This window comes from Alligator mississippiensis, chromosome 7 (genome assembly GCF_030867095.1).
Source record: "Alligator mississippiensis isolate rAllMis1 chromosome 7, rAllMis1, whole genome shotgun sequence".
Taxonomy (NCBI): domain Eukaryota; kingdom Metazoa; phylum Chordata; order Crocodylia; family Alligatoridae; genus Alligator; species Alligator mississippiensis.
This window is the reverse complement of record NC_081830.1, coordinates 78588138-78606071: the sequence shown is the minus strand read 5'-3', so window position 1 is coordinate 78606071 and position 17934 is coordinate 78588138. Positions and strand designations below refer to the sequence as shown.

Sequence of the window (17934 nt, the reverse complement as noted above, 5' to 3'; positions counted from 1 at the left end):
CGTTTTCCACAGTGGGAAGCCTTTGCTTCTGTAGATGAAGAAACACAGCCATAGAGCCCCAAGTCAAAAAGGCAGGTTTTGTGGACTTCTGTTTCCTGGAAAGGAAGGATCAAAAGAGGCTGGAAAACTGAGTGGACCAGAAGTTCACTTACCAGTTCAGGTAAGCAGGCGGGCAAAACAGCAGCATAGAGAAGGGGTGGAGGATTCTGAGCCTTAGCTAAATCAGTGAGGTTGACTACAGCTCTGTGGCCTTTGGGGCCTAAAAGGGCCAGTCCAAACACGTCCAAGTCATTTCTGGGCAACTATGCCTAAAAAGTACCAACTCCATACCTACTTTTAGGAGTGTAAGAGATGTCTGTCACAATACCTCTGTAAGCTCCAAGTGTATTCAGGAAAACTGTTTCCCTTAAATCTGTTGTTAAGATCTGCTCCCTTGAACTTAAACATTCAATTTTCACCACTGTTTAAAGTCCTGATAAATTTAGCCTGATGTATCCATAAGTACTTGCTGCTGTGGCTGTTGATTTATTGTCAGTTCAGGCTTATAGGTATAGCCATTGATCTGTCTTCAGCTCTCCTCTGTCTTTTATACCCTAATTTTCCATTAATCCTAATTCATTAGCGCTTTCATTCTATTAAAACCAAAGACCTTTTTTGTTGGTGACTTTTATTGTCCTGTGATAAAACATACTCCACTTTATGTATTGCACTGGAATGACTTTGTATCATAGCAGTGCTAGTTATACGGCAAGAGCCAAGTATGTGATTGTAAAGCAGAAGAGTGTCAATGATGTAAATGAGGTAGGGAGGGAAAGGAGAGCTGAATCAAGCAGACCAGGTATTCAATGGAATGTATAGGGTCATTTTAATATAACCATGAAGATAGACCCCACTTCCAAACACCTATTATCTCTGGAGGGAGTTTAGATTTCAGTCCAGATGTAGATTTTGCTGTTCACTCCCTCCTTTTTTAAAACTGTAATCCTGGAATGCATACAAGCTACCAGAATATTAACATAAAACTAGGAGAAAATCTACAGAATTCAGCAACAGTGGGAGAGAAGCTGCTACCCTAAGAGGCCCTATGTATCTAGAAAAACATACAGCAGTAAAGAAATACACAAGCAGACTAAAATCTACTCACTATAGAAAAATTAATCTAAAATGCTGAAAGCAAATTTGGTGCAGTGAATACATCACTAAATTCCCAAGGGAAAGAGGTCTAAGGGACTTCAGGTCAGGTCACCCAGATGGAACATGGAGTCTGAGCCAGGCGTGTGTTGCATTTGCAATACGGGGACTGAAAGGGGAAGTTAAAGGTAGCCCTTGGCTGAACATCAAGATGAACAAAGATCAGGCATTCCATGTTGAAATGAGCTAAACGACAGAAATGCAGGGTGTGACTATAGGCAGGAAATGGAACAACGTTCTCGAGCATAGTGCCTCCATCCAGCCTTACTCCTACTGAAATCAAGTGAGAGTTTTACTATTGACTTCAACGGGAGCAGAATCAAAGCTTAAAAATGCTTGCAGCTTGACATCCACTATTCTGGGAAACCCAGATGGAATACGAGGCATGTGCAATCAGCTAGGGGGCTAGATGTCTCTTAGATGTTGTTTGAACAAATGTTTTAAATTTCTGTTAGCACATCTCTGATTAAACAGAATTGAAATATTTGTGTAAGCTCTTCCATTTCAAGGATCCTAAATCATCCACGGTTGGCATGTAAACCTTCTTTACAACAATAATAGTTAGGGTCCAAATTCACTTAAAATTATAACATTATTATTATTATCATTGCTGTGATGTATGCTGTTGTTGCCCTGTGGGGTCAGGCCAATGCTCAGGATCTCAATATCATGCTGTTAGACAGGAGGGCGTGGTGTACAATTGCACATGCACACGTTCAAGAATCAATTAGGCGCGTACACCCACACACTACCAACTCAGGCACACACACACATCCAAAATTACCATCCTAGGCACATACACATCTATTACCAATTCAAGCTCATACACACTATACATATGGAAAATTAGACAACAATCAGCTGTCAATACTCACACACTCAGTACACATACATGGATCACTAATTCATACATCATGCACACGATGACATATATATTCATCAGTTCACACACATACCACCCACCTGCACACAGGTGAGTTCCTAACTTGGATGGTATGGTGTGTGTGTGTGTGTGTGTGTGTGTGTGTGTGTGTGTGCTTGGAGTACTTGGGATACCTGGGGGAAGGTTAAGGTGACAGAGAAAGTGTAGGGAGTGAAATTTGCTGGAACCGGGATTAGAACTGGTAGACTAGAGAGAAGCTGACTGAGGAACTGAGGCTTGGGGTTACTTTAGGTTAACTGACGTTAATTGATTAAAGGACAATGCCCAACGCCTGCAGCACAGGGGAGTGATGCTGGAGAGAAGCCGGGACAGAGGCTGGGACCGAAGCTGGAGCTACGGGGGAGCCAAAAGGTAGGTGGGGAGAGGGAAACTGGGACTGGAGGGAACTGGAGGGGCAAAGGGGGAACTGAAGGAGGAACTGGGTGCTGGAGTGGGACTGCTGGGGAACTCAGGAAGCTACGGGGGAGGGGCTGCTGGTGCCAGGAGCTGGAGAAAGGGCTCCAGCTGCTGGGAAAACTGTGGGGCAGTGCCAGGAGGGCTGGGGCTGGGTCAAGACACCTGAAGCAGGGCTGGAGGGGTGCGGGGTAGTCAGGGGCAGGCCACAGGGCTGTGGGGCCCCCGGAAGGCTGAGGCAGGGGGCATGCTGAGAAGACTGCAGGTCCTGGAGAGGAAACTCAGGGCAGATCAGTAAGCTGGGAGGAGGGGCTCTGGCTGCCAGTGGGGACTGCAAGGTCTCCGGGGAGCAGCTGGAGAGGCTGCAGGGACTCATGGCAAGTGCCGGGAGCCAGAGCAGGGCTCCAGCCAGATCATTAAGCTGGGAGGAGGAGCTCTGGGGAGCAGAGATGGAAAGCTAGGAAGAGAGAGATCACAGAGGCAGCAGAGCAGAGATGGGAAGTAGGGGAACAAAAAGAGAGACAGGAAGATCAGGGGAAGAAGGCAGGAAGAGACTGGGATCAGGGAGAAGGCAAGGGCAGAAAGAGAGACACAGGAGGAAGATCAGAGGGGCAGGGAACAGAAACTGGAATAGGGCTGGGAGATCATTAAGACAAAACCCAACTCGGGTTCTAAATTAACAGTGGGTGTATTGGACAGGAACAGATGGTGACAATATCTTATTGGTTCCTTTGCACCCACACACACATGCACACACAATGTCAGTAAGAGTTAAAGAGGCTTGGTGCAGGGGCTGAAGTCCAGGAGGAGAGAGAGAGGGTCCAAACTGTAGGAGGACATGGGTAAGTAATATCTACCTATCCCAGACTGAAAGTTGATCCTCAATGACCAGTCGGAGTCTCCTTCAGCTCGGTGTTGTCCAGAGGGGGTCGCTGGCAGGGCTTCTGGGGTGGATAGGTGGCATGATGTGGAGCTGGTCTGGTCCAGATGGAAAATAGACCCATTCCCACTGGGTCTGTCTTCACTGCCCCCTTTTATAGGGGCAGACCTCCTATGACCCCAGTAGCAGGGGGCCTGCCCAGGCAAGGGCCAGCCCCTGGTGTACTGAGCATGTGCACTCCTAGGTAAGGACATGCAGTTTCAGGTGTCTGTAATGGTGGCTTCTGCAGCAGTCTTTGTCTTCCAAATCTTGAGCCAGGGAGGGTCAATGCAGGGTGGATGGTTGGGTCCTCGAGTTGATGGTTCAGTCATTCAGAGGGAGCTATTTTTATACCTACTGTCATTGTCTCTCAAGCACCCTCATTCATCCCCATTCATTCAGGAACCAGTTTACATAGGAGGGGTAAGTACGAGTCACACAGTTACAACAGAGTTACAAGAGGGTATGCCCAGGCAGGGGACACAAGACAGAGACTTGACAAACAAAATGGAAACTTGACATGACTTGTGCTAACTTACATATGTAGGCCTAAATCATATAGTACCAGTAAAACAGTAATATAGAACAATAAAAATCAATATAAAACATAATAATTATACAATATAAAACAGTAGATATCCATAACAGGGCACTTATTTGAAAAGGAGAAAAAAATAAATAAAACAAAAACAACTTGCTACCAAAATAAAATGCTGAAGCTTATCCTATGTCTTAGCTCACTTATACTTATCTATAAGAAATAGAGAGGGAGAGGAAAAGTCAGAAATGGTTGGGGAAGGGGAGGGAATGCACTTTAAAAGAAAAACGGGGGTTTTTGCTACATTGTAAGCCAACAAGGACACAGCAGAGTGGCATTTTTCTTACTTAAGATGACTTACAAGAGTACTTAAGCATAAGCATGTACTTAAAGATAAGCATGAGTCACCACTGAACTTCAATTGGAATTAAATATACGCTTTAAGGTAAGTATGGAGTGAAGTGTTACCGTATCCTATCAATAGGAATTTTGTTATTGACTTTGGTCAGGCCAGGATTCACCCTCACTCTTATCTGTGACAGCTCTGTTCTAAAACAGACACTGCCTAGGAGAGGAGAATGCTTGAGGCTCATTTATTTATTTTAATCTCTTTTCATTAATTTTAGTTCTGGGTTGACAGTTCTGGGCATTAAATCCCCCTGTTTATCCACAGAATATGTTCAGCATGTGCAGCAGCCCTGTAGTCTACCTGGCCTCTTATTTGTTGCAGCCTGGAACGACCGAGCAGTTCACTCTGTTCTCATCGAACATTTAGCCTCTCTAGTAAGGCTGTGAAAGCAAAACTATAACCAACCTGTGTGCACACATCAGGAAAAATACTAGGACTCACTGGGTATTAGCTAGCAGCCATCCATCCCATGGCAAGTTCTGGCTACACTGACCTGGGTAAAGTCTGAATTGGCAAGCTGAGAGTTTAATTAATAATTAGAGATGAGAGTTTAATTAACAATTCAGGCCCTGATTTTCACGTCAGTGCAGCACCCAGGAGCTCCCATGAAATGGGATGATTTTTCATGAGGCTTCAATTGCTAATAGGCTCCAGCTACTTGCATGTGGCCAAGTGGAAATGGAGCTCGTTTGGAAAAAAAATTAATCAAGCCCTAAGTGTTCAATACTTACCTGCAGAACTATTCTTCTTGAATCCTCTTTGTCCGCTTAACTGAGACCAGCTACAGGTAAAGTACCTATCACCCTATTAAAAGCTCTAACAAGCTATAAAGTTAGATCTAAAAAATGTGTATTACCTTTATAGCTGGTTGTTATCAAGCTTTAATTTCCATGTGTAGCAAGAAATCCATTGCATGATAGCAATCTGCTGGTCCTCCAGCTTCCCAGGGTGCATTGCATCTCCAGTATAAACTTCTCTGCAAAAGAACAAGGAGGAAACCACAGCCCCAGCATAGGTCTGAGCCCCTGGTTCATCCCCCATACCCAGCAGCACCCAGCAGAAGAAATATTCCCCTCAACCCCTCATGTAAGCACAGAGCAGGGACACCCCTGCCATGCTGAAGCTGAGCCCAGAGGCTCCCATGCAGCAGCAAGCAGGAGAACTCCCCACCAGTTCTCCACATAAGCCTAGGGAGTTGGAGACATCCTGGGCAGCAGCAAGCTTCGGAGACGGGGATTCCCTCATGCAGTGGCGACATGTATGGGGTGCACCCCCTGAGAGTTCTGGTGCATCCTCCTGACAACCAGTGTTCTCCACTTAGGCAACAGGTAGGAGCACTGGTGCCCCCCCTGAGAGTACTGGCCAGGGAGTGGGCTGCAGGGGACCCTCAGGGGACCCTCACTGGGGTCAGTGCAATTGGCCGTGGGGGGGACCCAAAACCCCCGGTTGCTGACTGGCTGCTGGGGGGGCAAGTGCCCCCCTGACTCAGGAGGCACCATTCACCACTTGATGAGTTTTGTTGAGGTGTTGCAGGCCACACACACAGGGGCGCAAGTCCCCGCAGTTTTCCCTGCACCCCCTCCCCTGTCTCAAGTCCCTGGTGCATGGTTGGGTCAGGCAGGAGATATACCCACATGGCCTAAAGCAGCACACAGGAATACAGTGCAGCACTAGCCCGGAGCTGTGAGATATCTGGGCTGGGCCAGAGCCATACTACGTTCCCCCCTTCTGAGCACTGTGCACCTCCTCCCCAAGTCCCTGGCAAATGGCCAGGTTGGTGTCACACTGTTCCATATGCCACCTCAGGCCACATGGGAACAACTGGAGCAGTTGTCCTGCCCAACCCAGCCATGTACCAGGGACTTGAGGTCAGGCAGGAGCTGCGCCAACCCTTCCAGCTGTGCCTACATGGTGCAGCCCGAAGCACTGCATAGGAACACAGTGTGGCACTGCACTAGCAGCCACCATGCCCCTACTTATTCCCAGTCTGGCAGGGCTTGGATAACCCACAGCTCCTGGCTCTCTTTCTCCTGCCAGTGGGGAGAACTATGCCAGAGCTTCAATTCCTGGTCTACAAATGGCCACAGGGCCAGAGCTGTATGCAGACAGCCTCTCCAGGCTGAAAATTGGCTAGGACCTTGGTGCTCCCTGCCTTGAAGCGGTTGGGCAGGGGCAGGCAGTGGTTGGGGGTTGGGCAGGGTGAACCAGGCCAGGGAGAGGAGTGGCTGCTTAGTCACTGGAGCTGCTGCTGTAGCCAGCGATGGCACAGTAAGGGAGAAGGGCAAGAGATGCTGAGAGCTAGGGCGGCCACAGGCTGCATACAATTCTCCTTCAGAGGAGCAGCCACGGGCCAGACAGAATCATTTGCAGTGCCAGATCTGGTCCATGGGCCATATTTTGCCCACCCCAGGTCTACAGCCACTCTGTCTAAGACTGTTTAAATATATTCAGATGTCACACATGAATAGAAAGAAAAAAAAGCCAATGCAGTGAGACTGGAGTGGGAGGATGTGAAGTCAGGACAGAATTACAGTCTTCAGTGAGGTCGCAGGAATGATTTCCAGATTCAATGCCATATTGTACATGGATCCATCCAAAATATTTCATTAGTAACAGAATAAATGTCAGAATGACCTGGGGAAAGTTATAGCTATAAAAGAGAGGGATGAAATGTAGCTAACAGTTCATAAATCAGTTAGAAAAGTGAAAATAAAAATTGTAAGTTTTAACCTGCTGTATTCTGGATTTATCAAAACCTCCCAGAGCATAGCCATCTGCTTTCACTGACATATTTTGCCTTTGCACCCATATGCAAGGGAAACTGCTACATGTAGCTTTCTCTTTATCATCTGTCAAATGAAAAAAAAAGGTACGTATCTGTAATTTACTGCAGTATTCCTGAATCTCATTAATACTAGTATGAATATGGAAATAAATAAAAATGTTCCCAAAAGTGTTTCAAAGCTGAGGTAATGACTTCTCTGAAGCTGTTAAGTTTCATCACATCTATACATTTAGGCTTCACACAGTAGATGGGCTTTTTATGGAAACATATTCAATTACCCGATAGGCTATCATGGCTCCTTTTCATCAATAAGTCAATAATCTGCATTTTTAAGCATCTCTAAATATGCACTGACACAATAAACTGTATCTATCCAGGTCCTTTTTGGCCATTAGGCCACTAAAATGAATTCCTAAAAGCCATTAAGTATGGATTTAACGGAACAAATGGAATGAATCTCTAGCATGTCAATGCTGTTAAAGTCACACCATTTAAAACCTCCTCAGTGGGTAATTTAATAACGTGTGCATCAAAAGCCATCAACTCTGGATTTATGTGATAGACTGAGGATTCCAGCTCCGAAAAGCATTACACCTTGTGGTAAGTGTTATTACCCTGAATAGTCCTTCTTGGAGTCCATTCAAGTACCCACAAGAGTACCTCCAAGAATAAGCATTTATATGTATTCATAAATTTATGCCCTGACATTTGTATTACTGGCTCTGCTTTGGACTCATGTGTAAACATGGGCATATCTTTTGGCTGCTCTGTGCTTCAGTTCCCCTATCTGTGACTTGGAGCCAATAAGAATAGTAACATGGATATGATGCAATATTTTATTCTATATTTGTAAAGCATTGGGTTGCAAGATACTATGGAAAAGGCAAAGCATTAGTACTCACATTATCATTTTTACTGCACAGTTGTTTCATTAGTCTATTCTGTCACTAAGCAATAGTGTGGAAAAAAGTAGTGGTGGTACAGTCAAAGAAAGTAATACAGTCCTGTTGGGAAGATGATTCGTCTTGTAAGAGTGCACGGCTGAGCAGAGTATTTGCAGCGAGTGCTTTTTTGTTGTTGCTGTTGAAATTGACCTGTTTTTCTGATCAAAAAAATGTTTTGTGAAATTGGAGCAATTTTTATGACGATTTTTATAACAACATTTCACATGAATGTTTTTCCCTCATCCATTACAATGTAAGCGTGGGGGACAGGACAGGGTGGAATTGGCTCGTCGTAATAGGGTTTTAGCATGGCTAGCAGAATCTTTGGGTTATGGTTAGTCACACTGTACTGATTCTCCAGGCTTTGTTACATGGTAATTTTGGGCAGCTCTTAGAGCCTGGACTATCTGCACATTGACACCTGAAACTAGGTTTAAGCACTTATTAGGCAGCTCAAAGTAATGCCACTCCAGGGTAGCACTCTCTCTTGATCTGTGTTACTCAGGCTTGGCTCCCTGCCCACCCCTCCCATGTTACACTAAGGTGCAGACACTCTAGGTTGTATCTTAGTGCAATCACCTCCCACCTAGATCAGGGCTACTGATCCCAACCACCCTCTCTAGCACCCCAGATTCCCACTCAATGCATTCCCCCCATCACTGACTTGTGACTACCTGCACTGTCCATCCCAGAGGAGCAGGCAGGGAAGGGTTACTTCCCCGAGGAGGGGGATTTGTACCTTTCAGTCCTCCAGGCCCTTGTTGGCTTGAAGTTTGACTGCTCCAAGTGAAGTTAGCACTAAAAGGGTGCATCTACACCACTTGAACCATGGGTGCCTGGTGCCTCCCGAGTCTGGGGGGGCACCAGCAGAGCATGACCGGGGGGGGGGGTAGGTGGCATACCAGCAGCCAGCTGGCAACCAGTTATGGAAGTACTGGCACTTCCACAAGTGGCACGGCAGCAGCAGAGCCAATTTTAGGGGCAGGGCACAAGTGCTCTCCATGCCCCACTACCAGCTGAAACACTTGCCATCAGGAGGGGCACCAGGGCTCTCGGGGGGGAGGGGAGGGGGGGGGCACGTGCCCCGTCCATGCTCCCTTACATGTCGCCTATGATTTGAACATGTGCCCAGGATCAATAAACTCCAGAGCTTATTGCTGTTCAAACATGCACCCGGGACTGCAGTATGTTGAGCTGGGGTGGAGCAGCTGGCAGGGGGCTGAGGAGAGGTGGTCAGCCTGCCAGCCCAGCACTGCTCCCCCTGGCTCAATGTGTTGCAGAGGGGCTGGCTGGGCACGAGGGTGCTTCAGTACAGGGTTAGCTAGCAGGCACCTCCCACACTGAAGCACCCTTCTGCTCCAGACAGCTGGGGCAGTATCTACACATGCACTGCTGCAGGGTATTTTACTCTGTAGCAGGATAGTACTTATACGTACAAGTACTAGCCTGCTGCAGAGTAAACTAGTTTACTCCGGCCTAATAGGTGGGGCACGCGTAGATGTCGAAGTCTACCGCACAGCAAGTGTCTTGTGTAGATGCACCCACAATGATCAACATTTGAGCAGCACACTGCGTAATGTGCAAAGCCCTCAGTCTAATCAGTTGATCACAACTAGCCAAAAAAGAAGCCTTTTTGATCTAAAGAGGACAGGACTGGCAGTAGGATTTCTGTCAGTCAGCACTGCAATTGGAAGAACAAAAGGGACCCAAAAGAATGAAAAAATAAACTTAAACAAGTAACCAAAAAAATAAATTAATCAGCTGCTAGGCTTTGCATTTTACATGCAGGGACCAGCATGCGATTGGCTGCTATAGGAACCACTTTACCACTCCTGCTCTTCCTACCATATTGCCTGTGTTTATATGATCTGAGATCAAGACCATCAGGTAAGCTCCCCAAACTAGGAAACTGCCTTAAGTAAATGCAGGGAAGAGCACACACCAACTGCTGAAGCTTCCTTAGCCTGACGAAGGGTTTTTGAACCTGAAAGCTTGCTTAATAACTATTCTCCAACTATTTGGGTTTGTCTAATAAAAGATATCAAATTCACCCAAGGAACCTTGTCTGCCTTAAGTAAACGCAAGCATTTTTGTAGTTGCCTTTAGCAGTAGGATGCTTAAGTTTCACCTTTTCATTTTCCCCTCAACTCCACTGAGTTCCACAACAGCAGCGGGGCTGGACCCATGATCTCGCAAGGCCCCTTCTGTCCCTAAACTTCTGTGAATCTGTGAACTCTTTTCAAAGGCAAGGAGAGACTCTTCAGGAACAGCCCAATTTCAGCAACTGGGACATTCAGTGATATTTGGCATTTGCAAGACTCAGGTGAAAACCTCAAGATTTTTAAAATACAGGGCTAAATCCTGAGTTCGGATGAAATGGCACAGCTCCATTGACTTCAGTTGACTTAAACCAGCTGAAGATTTAACCCATACGATACTTTTACCAATATCCTTACCATAAATCTGGGGTAAATACTATTAGTAGGGGAAGAGCATGGGTTTAGAACGCAGTTGCTGTACATGCTCGCTTTCTTGTCTCACCGGCAAGCTCCCTTGCACAGTGAACTCTGTGGAAGACTAAGCTAATCCGTGCCAGCAACAGTCTCCAATCTTGTACTATATTCATAGTTCGTCTCGCACCTCAAAGCTGTTAGCAAAGCCCTGCGTGAATTCATCATAAAAGTAGTGTGTTACCATAAGCTAGAAAAGGATTTTCAAAGAATTGTGCTACCAGCCGATAAAGGATTTTGGAGACTGTAAATCTTGCATTATTTATGTAATACACAGTACATGAGAGGATGGGCTGACATACTGCTCAGTGCAGGAAGAGGCTGTAATGAATTCTTCAGCTTCACGTAGAGACAAGAAATAATGGAGACATTCAGCTAATAAACGACTCAACACCAAAAGCCAATGTCTGCTATGACTGGCAGCATAAGCCCACAATTAATAAACAATGAAAATAAAACTAATTCAATGCAGGGGTAAGGTAAAGGTGAAAGACAGGGAATGCAAATAAAATAAAGAACTTGACCTTGTACCGACTTCGGATATAAAACCCCCCTTGAAGTCATTAGGAGCCCTGAAGACGGTGGGATGCAGGCCCAGCCACTAAGTATTCAGAAGAGACAAGCTCAGGCAGTTGCTGACTTAAGCTGTCAGCAATCCTCCTTCCAACCTCAGCAGGTTCTTCCAGTTCTCCCATTTTCCAGCTTCTCCAAACAAATTGTTTGAGATTTATCATGTTGGAAACTTTCAAAGAAGAATTATGTTTCACAAAAAAAGACTGGAGGTTTCGGCATACCAGATAAAACTGGCAAAGACCTTTCCAAGCGTTTCCTGGGGAAAGAGAACACTAAAGAGCTAAATAGTCAGGTCATCAGTCACAGGTCAGCCTAATGAAGAATAAGGACTTGAACCTCAGTCACCCCTAGGACAGAGGAGTGGCCTGCCAGCCACATGTTCTGGGGCAGGGTTCTCCTTTCCCCTGAACAGAAGAAAGGCAGAAATCTGGAGTTGTTACTAAACACAACAGTCACATCCAGAGGTAAGCAAAGGGTCCAAAAGTGGTTTAAGAAGGGGAAAGGAAAGAAGCTTTCAGTGTTCACACAAAAGTTTCTTGTAAAATATTTTCCATAGTGTTGTGCGTAGTTCTTGGATCTACCTTTTGACCACTGCTATAAAGCATGACACGCACTGGGCAAGCTCCAAATGTACATATATCCCAAGCATCATACAGCAGGATGCTTTTTTTTTTTTTTTTGCCAGATTTATTGCTGTGGTTAAGGGGACAAGGAGCAAAGAATATGAACCAGTGTTAACTTGTACACTTTATTTTTCCTATTAGTTTGCTTAGGTCTTGGTTTTATAATATATACCACAGACACCTTGGCGACGTCTGAAAAGTAAAAACTAGTAGCAGGGGAGACTAAAAATCAATATAAAACGCACAACCTGTGTTATGTTATATTATCCCATTTTGTGAATTTTAAGAAAAAAATGTATCAGTTCTTATCATAAAAATACAGAACTGCATGAATGTTTTGCGCACAAAGCAAAGCTAAAATGGTCAGTACTGATGCTATGCAACACAGAGGGATTATACACCTTAGAAATGCATCTCAAACACTAATGTCCTTGAAATTAGATTTTTCCTATCATTAGCAAAAAAAAATTTGAAATATTCACTCCATTTACTCATTTGACATAAGCAAAAATTGGAGTATACTAGGAACTAGTGACCTTAGCTACTGACCAGGCAGCATGAGTGGGAACCTTGAATTCATGCACAGCTCCACGGAAGTCAACAAGGCTCCAAATTAATGGAAGAAGCCACCATCATGTTCATCACTGCAGGCTTGAGTCCTTTAAACACTAATCTAGAGGCAGGAGAAGAGAAAAAGACAAATACACTGAATACAACGTCCTGTAGATGGATCATGGTGTGATAAGGAACTGCCAGGTTCAGACCCAAGGGCTGATATATTAATTGCTCGGAGCCAGTCCCTTCACCTCGTGATCTATAAAGGGTTCCTCATGCAAAATGCAAGAGTGGGTTATTCTATAGAATGAGCTCAAAGCATCAACTCTCTCTTCTGCTTAAAGATGCTTCAGTTTTATTTAACAAATCAAACATTCAGAAGAGTGAGGAAAGTTTGAAACATGCACTGGAAGCGCCCTCCTCTTGATCTCCAAAGGGCTACGTTTTTCTTTATAAAAAGGTGTGCAAAAACTATTTAACTGTCACTTAACTAGAAACCTTTAAAATAACTTTTAAATAAGGCTAAACAAATTTCATTTTTTAAATAACTTAATTGTGCAATATATTTTGGACAATGCCCATGTGTTTGAGATGGCAGCTGTTGGTTACTATGACCCTGGACGGGGCTTATGTAGGAAAGGCAGGACTTCACTAGAGCCTTCAAAACCTGTATTTGTCTGCCCAGGAGACAAAGGCAAAGAAAGGGAGACAGAAGAAAGAAAGGAACAGGAAGCATCTAGAGGGATGAGAGATGATTTCAATTCCACCAAAGTAGAGTAGACAACTGCAAATTATATTTCCACTAGAAGAGACTGCCTTTAACTTAGTCTGAAAACTCCACTGTAAAAGTGGTGAATAATTTACAACACAAGTCTTTACTCAATGTACAACCAAGTATAGAAGTGAGTCTGGGAACATATGAAGCTAACCTGCCCTTCAGGAAGGAAATGGATTTCTTAACATGAATTCACTGCTGGTCAGTGAAATTTAATTGCAGGAACCCTTTGCTGGAATGGGAGGATTTTAAGGCTGCAATGTTGACTGTAATCCATATTTGCAATCAGGAGAAAGCAAGAACACTATGCAGCTGAACAAGAACGACTCACAGCACCGCAGGGGCTCTTGAAATCTCTGAACTTTCATGCATTATTATTTTTTTTGGCCTCAGAATGTGCTGGTCTATGTAAATAGGGCACAGCAAATAGCACAGCAAAGCACCAATTGCTTGGCACTGTTTATGCGCTCCCTAGGTGGAACTTTTTCCTTCCTATCTTTCTACAGCACAGTACTAATTTCCCAAATATGCTAAACTACAAAGAAACAAGGAATGAGAAATGTGTATTTTTGCTGTTGTTTTGTAGGTTGGAAATGTAGGAGTACGGGGCATGGATTCTCTTTTCAGGGCTTTTAAAGTGTCTTAAATTGCACTGAAAGACAAGCCAAGGATAAAACAAATTCAAGAGTGATTCTCCTTCTCGCTTCCTCAGGTATGTATCAGTGCAACTCCACTGATTTCAATAACATTGTCTTTGCAACCATGTCAATAAGGAAAGGGAGAGAGTTGTAGCGTTCAGGAGAATGAAAAGCTACTGAATAAGGGAAACAATAAACAGGTACAATTTGAATCCTGTAGAACTGGAAGGGAGTACTGTACTTCCAACTGTGCTGATTTATAATTGCCTCATTTTGCTTTGCAAAGTAGCAAGCAAGCTCTGGAGTGGTGGATGAAGCAGTTTATTAATACTGACAGCAAATTATCAGTAAAGCCAGGAATATAATCTAGGATACCTGATGCCCATCCCAATGTTCAGACCACTAGTTGACCTCTCACATTTACTCCACACTCTTTTGGAACAAAGCCCAGAATCTATGGCCACGTGGCAGTCCCACAGCCTTGGGGCCTTCAGCCAAAGGAAGCCTGCGGGGCGGTGTTGCCCCAGACCTGGAGAGCCTTGGAAGCCCAGCAGCTGTTGAGTAAAATGATTTCTCATCCACTTCACTGTTCCTTTTGCCAAGAACGTAAGCTTCACTCAGCAGCTGTAGGCTCTTGGAAGCATTTTTTTTTTTTCCAAGATATGCTGTGTTTCAGTGTCTCCTACATACCATTTTTGGAATTCTTAGTTTGTGAGAAGTTTTTGGTTTGGGTCCAGTTTGTCCTAAACCCAATATATTTCTTGCAAAGTGGAGATCTTGCATTTGGCCACCTCTAATGTTAAAGCAACTGAAGGAAAAACATACAACAGGCAATGCACCTGATGGATCATGCAAGAGCATTGCTTTGTTACTGATACATCCATTCCTTCTGTCCCTTTTAGCACAAGCTACCCTCACTCCGTACTGAGGCAAGCTGCATCTAAGCAGGTCGCTAACGCTGCTGCCTTAAGAAAGTCTGCACTACTTTCACATTCTCCAACCAGCTCCTGAACAGAGCAATCTTGCTTCTACAACAAACAGGCAGGCAAGTGCACCCCAACCCAAGCTTTCAGACATCAAGAAAAAAAAAAGTCAATCCTTATTCTGCACCACCCCTAGCACAACAGCCTACCTTCCTCTCCTCCAGCACTCCTAGAGTTCATAAGCCTCCTCCTCATTAGCAGGTTATGAATGCCAGCAGGCCCGTAGCCTCCCCGCCAGGCAAATTTATCTTCTGACCAGCAGCAGCTGGGTTCCAGGCTTAAGGGCCACGCAGCTCTTTCTCCTAGGCTACTAGTTGTACCCTATTTACACTCAACATGCAAGTCAGGTTGCCCTAGACAGTTCAGTAGGATTTACAGTCCCACTCCTAAATTTCTAGATCCATTTTGCCCACTGAGCAGACAGATGGGGTCAAGAAGAGCAATAATTGAAGGAATCAGCAAAGGAGCCAGGCAGGGTGAGCAGTGGTAGGCTTCAGGGGGGATCAGATTCAGATAGGGGACAAAGCAGCAGCAGTAACATAAACTGAACATAATGGCCAAGTACAGGCAGTTAAAAAGCCTGAGGCTGATTTGATTCAATCTTGCAGGTTAGTCTCAGCTCTTTCCTGATAAGCAACTGAACAGACATTCACTTTTGATTCTGGAAATGCAGCCGTGTACCTGCGGTGGTCCAGTCTAGAAGCAGGGGTATAACTAGAGCATGCCTCCCTGCAAAACTGGAGCAGATGGCTTGGGGGAAGTTTATCTGCCCTCCTCTGCAAGGAGGGGAGGTGCAAAGCATCCTGAGATGCTCGGGGACTGTGAATTAACTGTAATCTGGAGGGAATCTGGGATGGTAATTCAATAAACCAATGTAATTTAAATCAGTTAAGTCTGATACTACATCCATCCAGGTTTATCTTAAATTGGTTTTGACAATTTTGAAAGCAGTTTATGTGCACTGAACTTCTGTTGTGTTACAAATTTGAACCAGTTTCCAATCATACCGGTTTGTGTGTAATTTCTGTTCCTAGCCAATAGATTAGAGTCCCCCACTTACACTGGAGAGGTGTTTGTGACAGGGCTGGGCATCCTACCTCTCTACTTTCCTATGCTGGCCTTGGCTTCAGAGTGAGAGAGAATAGATAATCTCAGGACAGTCCAAACCATTTAACTCAATAATGCTATAGATTTAAAAGGATGCTGCCAGGGGGAGCGGGGAAAAGGTTATGTTTTGTTCTATTCTATGTCCTGCTTTGTGGATAATATCTAGACAATTTTATTTTTATTGTTTAAAAACAACATGGAGCAGTTGTTAAGTTTAAAAAAAATCTTCCAGTCTGTCAAAGCAGGGAATTCTTATTGACTTCCACTTTACTTCTTAATTCCAGTTGATCTTGTTGGGAGTTTGCTGCATAAGGCACATACTAAAGGATTAGGTCCCGAGGGCTGGTAACGGTTCCCATTGTCAGCCAGACAGTCCTATGCTGACAGCACTACCATTTCTGGCTTATCTCGATTTGCCTGGTGTCCACATGCACGGTGACCATGAGTTCACTTTCAAAACATTTCAGTGGTACAACCACTAACATTTTGCAGTAAGGTTCAGATATAATTTCAGGTATAAATTACTTGGTTGTAATAATGAGTGTAATTATCTTTTTATTATCTTGGCTGCTTCATTAAAAGTAGTCTGCATTGTGCCTGCTACCTTTATCTTCATTTACTGCAGATGAAGGCTCTTGCATTTTTATTTTGTCAATTCAGCGCTGATCTTTGTGTAAAAATCAGGGTTTTACAGACAGTTTTCTTCCCCTGATTATTTTATACTTTTGATATCTTTTTAAGTCTAACTCAATTTTCCTCACTTTTGGAAGGCCTTTGAGACTCAAATAATTGAAGCTATTACTGTCTGCATGGGAGTACATTTTAGTTGCTCTTGGAAAAAAAAATGTAAATCCTTATATAAAGGCTAACTACATTTTTTTTACTTTGAGTAAAAACCTTATTTTAAGATTTATGAAATGCCTTTTCTAACATAAGCCTAAGATAGGACCAGAAGAAAGAAAGTATGTGTGTTCTTGTTCCAAAATGCAAAATGTTCCTATACAAAAGAAAACCAGAGGGAATTCCTCTTTACGGAGCTCAGCTTGGGAGAACAGGGAAAAACGCAAAAGGCTATATAGCATTACAACACTAACAGTATATGCAGCTGGCATGGTGCAGCGCTCAGTTTATATTGTTAGCCATACAATATCAGTTCTCAGCTCATTACATCTTCGATATCTTGCTGGATCAGTTCAGCAAAAGTAAGCTTCTCCATTTTTACAAATAAAGGGGAATTGTGAAAGGATATGCCTGTTTTCTTTAAGCCTATACACTAAAGACCTCTGCAGTTATGGTGTTTCCGCTGCCTATAGTTTAGTGCTTACTGCAGTTGACCAAATACTGTAATTTTGTCCACAAATACTAACAAATTCACTTCTCATTGTGCTTGCTTTCCATGATCATCAATCAACTTTGAAGAAAACAAATCTCAAACTTAATGTGTGTGCATACACGTGCCAATTCATAGATGTCATAGACATTAGAGCTGGAAGAGACCTTGGAAGATCATCGAGTCCAGCCCCCTGCCCCATGGGGCAGGAAGTCAGCTTGGATCAAAGGATCCCAGCAAGATAAGCATCCAAATGTTCATGAACAAGTTACATTCATGCCTGTTACAGTCATTAAATATGCAAATATTAACATATAAAGAGTGCCACCTAGTGGGACAGGAAAATATGCAGCACTTTTATACATTTGTATAAATGAATAAAGTTATTGTTGTTCATAGCAAATTGATTCTTGATTACATAGCTCTTAATACAAGCCCAATGAGAGGATAAGAGCAATCCCACATGATTTTTCTGACTAATCAAAGCTAAGAGCACAACGGTAAAACTAGCCTTCAAATGCGGAGACCTCTGTGATTGTGCTAAGCCCAGAACCATTCCTGGAAAGCATATTGTGCCCACCTATTCCTGTACACCATGTAACACATCCTAAAAAGGAGGCAGTGCTGCTCACTTGGAGCAGTCTTGAGCATCTGCCTCAGTCCTGTTCTTGGGCTCTTTGGTTCAGGGTTGTGTGCAGCTATGCTACTTAATTTGCAG

At 44.1% G+C, this 17934-nt stretch overlaps 2 long non-coding RNA genes across 2 annotated transcripts; one reads left to right on the top strand and one right to left on the bottom strand.

The window, feature by feature from the left end:
- Positions 1-2403: 2403 nt before the first annotated feature.
- LOC109280959 (uncharacterized) lies at positions 2404-17673 on the top strand. The gene is made up of 3 exons (XR_002087458.2): positions 2404-2485; positions 13745-13870; positions 17306-17673. It is a non-coding gene; the product is annotated as an uncharacterized LOC109280959 (long non-coding RNA).
- LOC106739892 (uncharacterized) lies at positions 12365-14989 on the bottom strand. The gene is made up of 2 exons (XR_002087459.2): positions 14929-14989; positions 12365-12501 (listed from the first exon to the last, which is right to left on the bottom strand). It is a non-coding gene; the product is annotated as an uncharacterized LOC106739892 (long non-coding RNA).
- Positions 17674-17934: the final 261 nt, after the last annotated feature.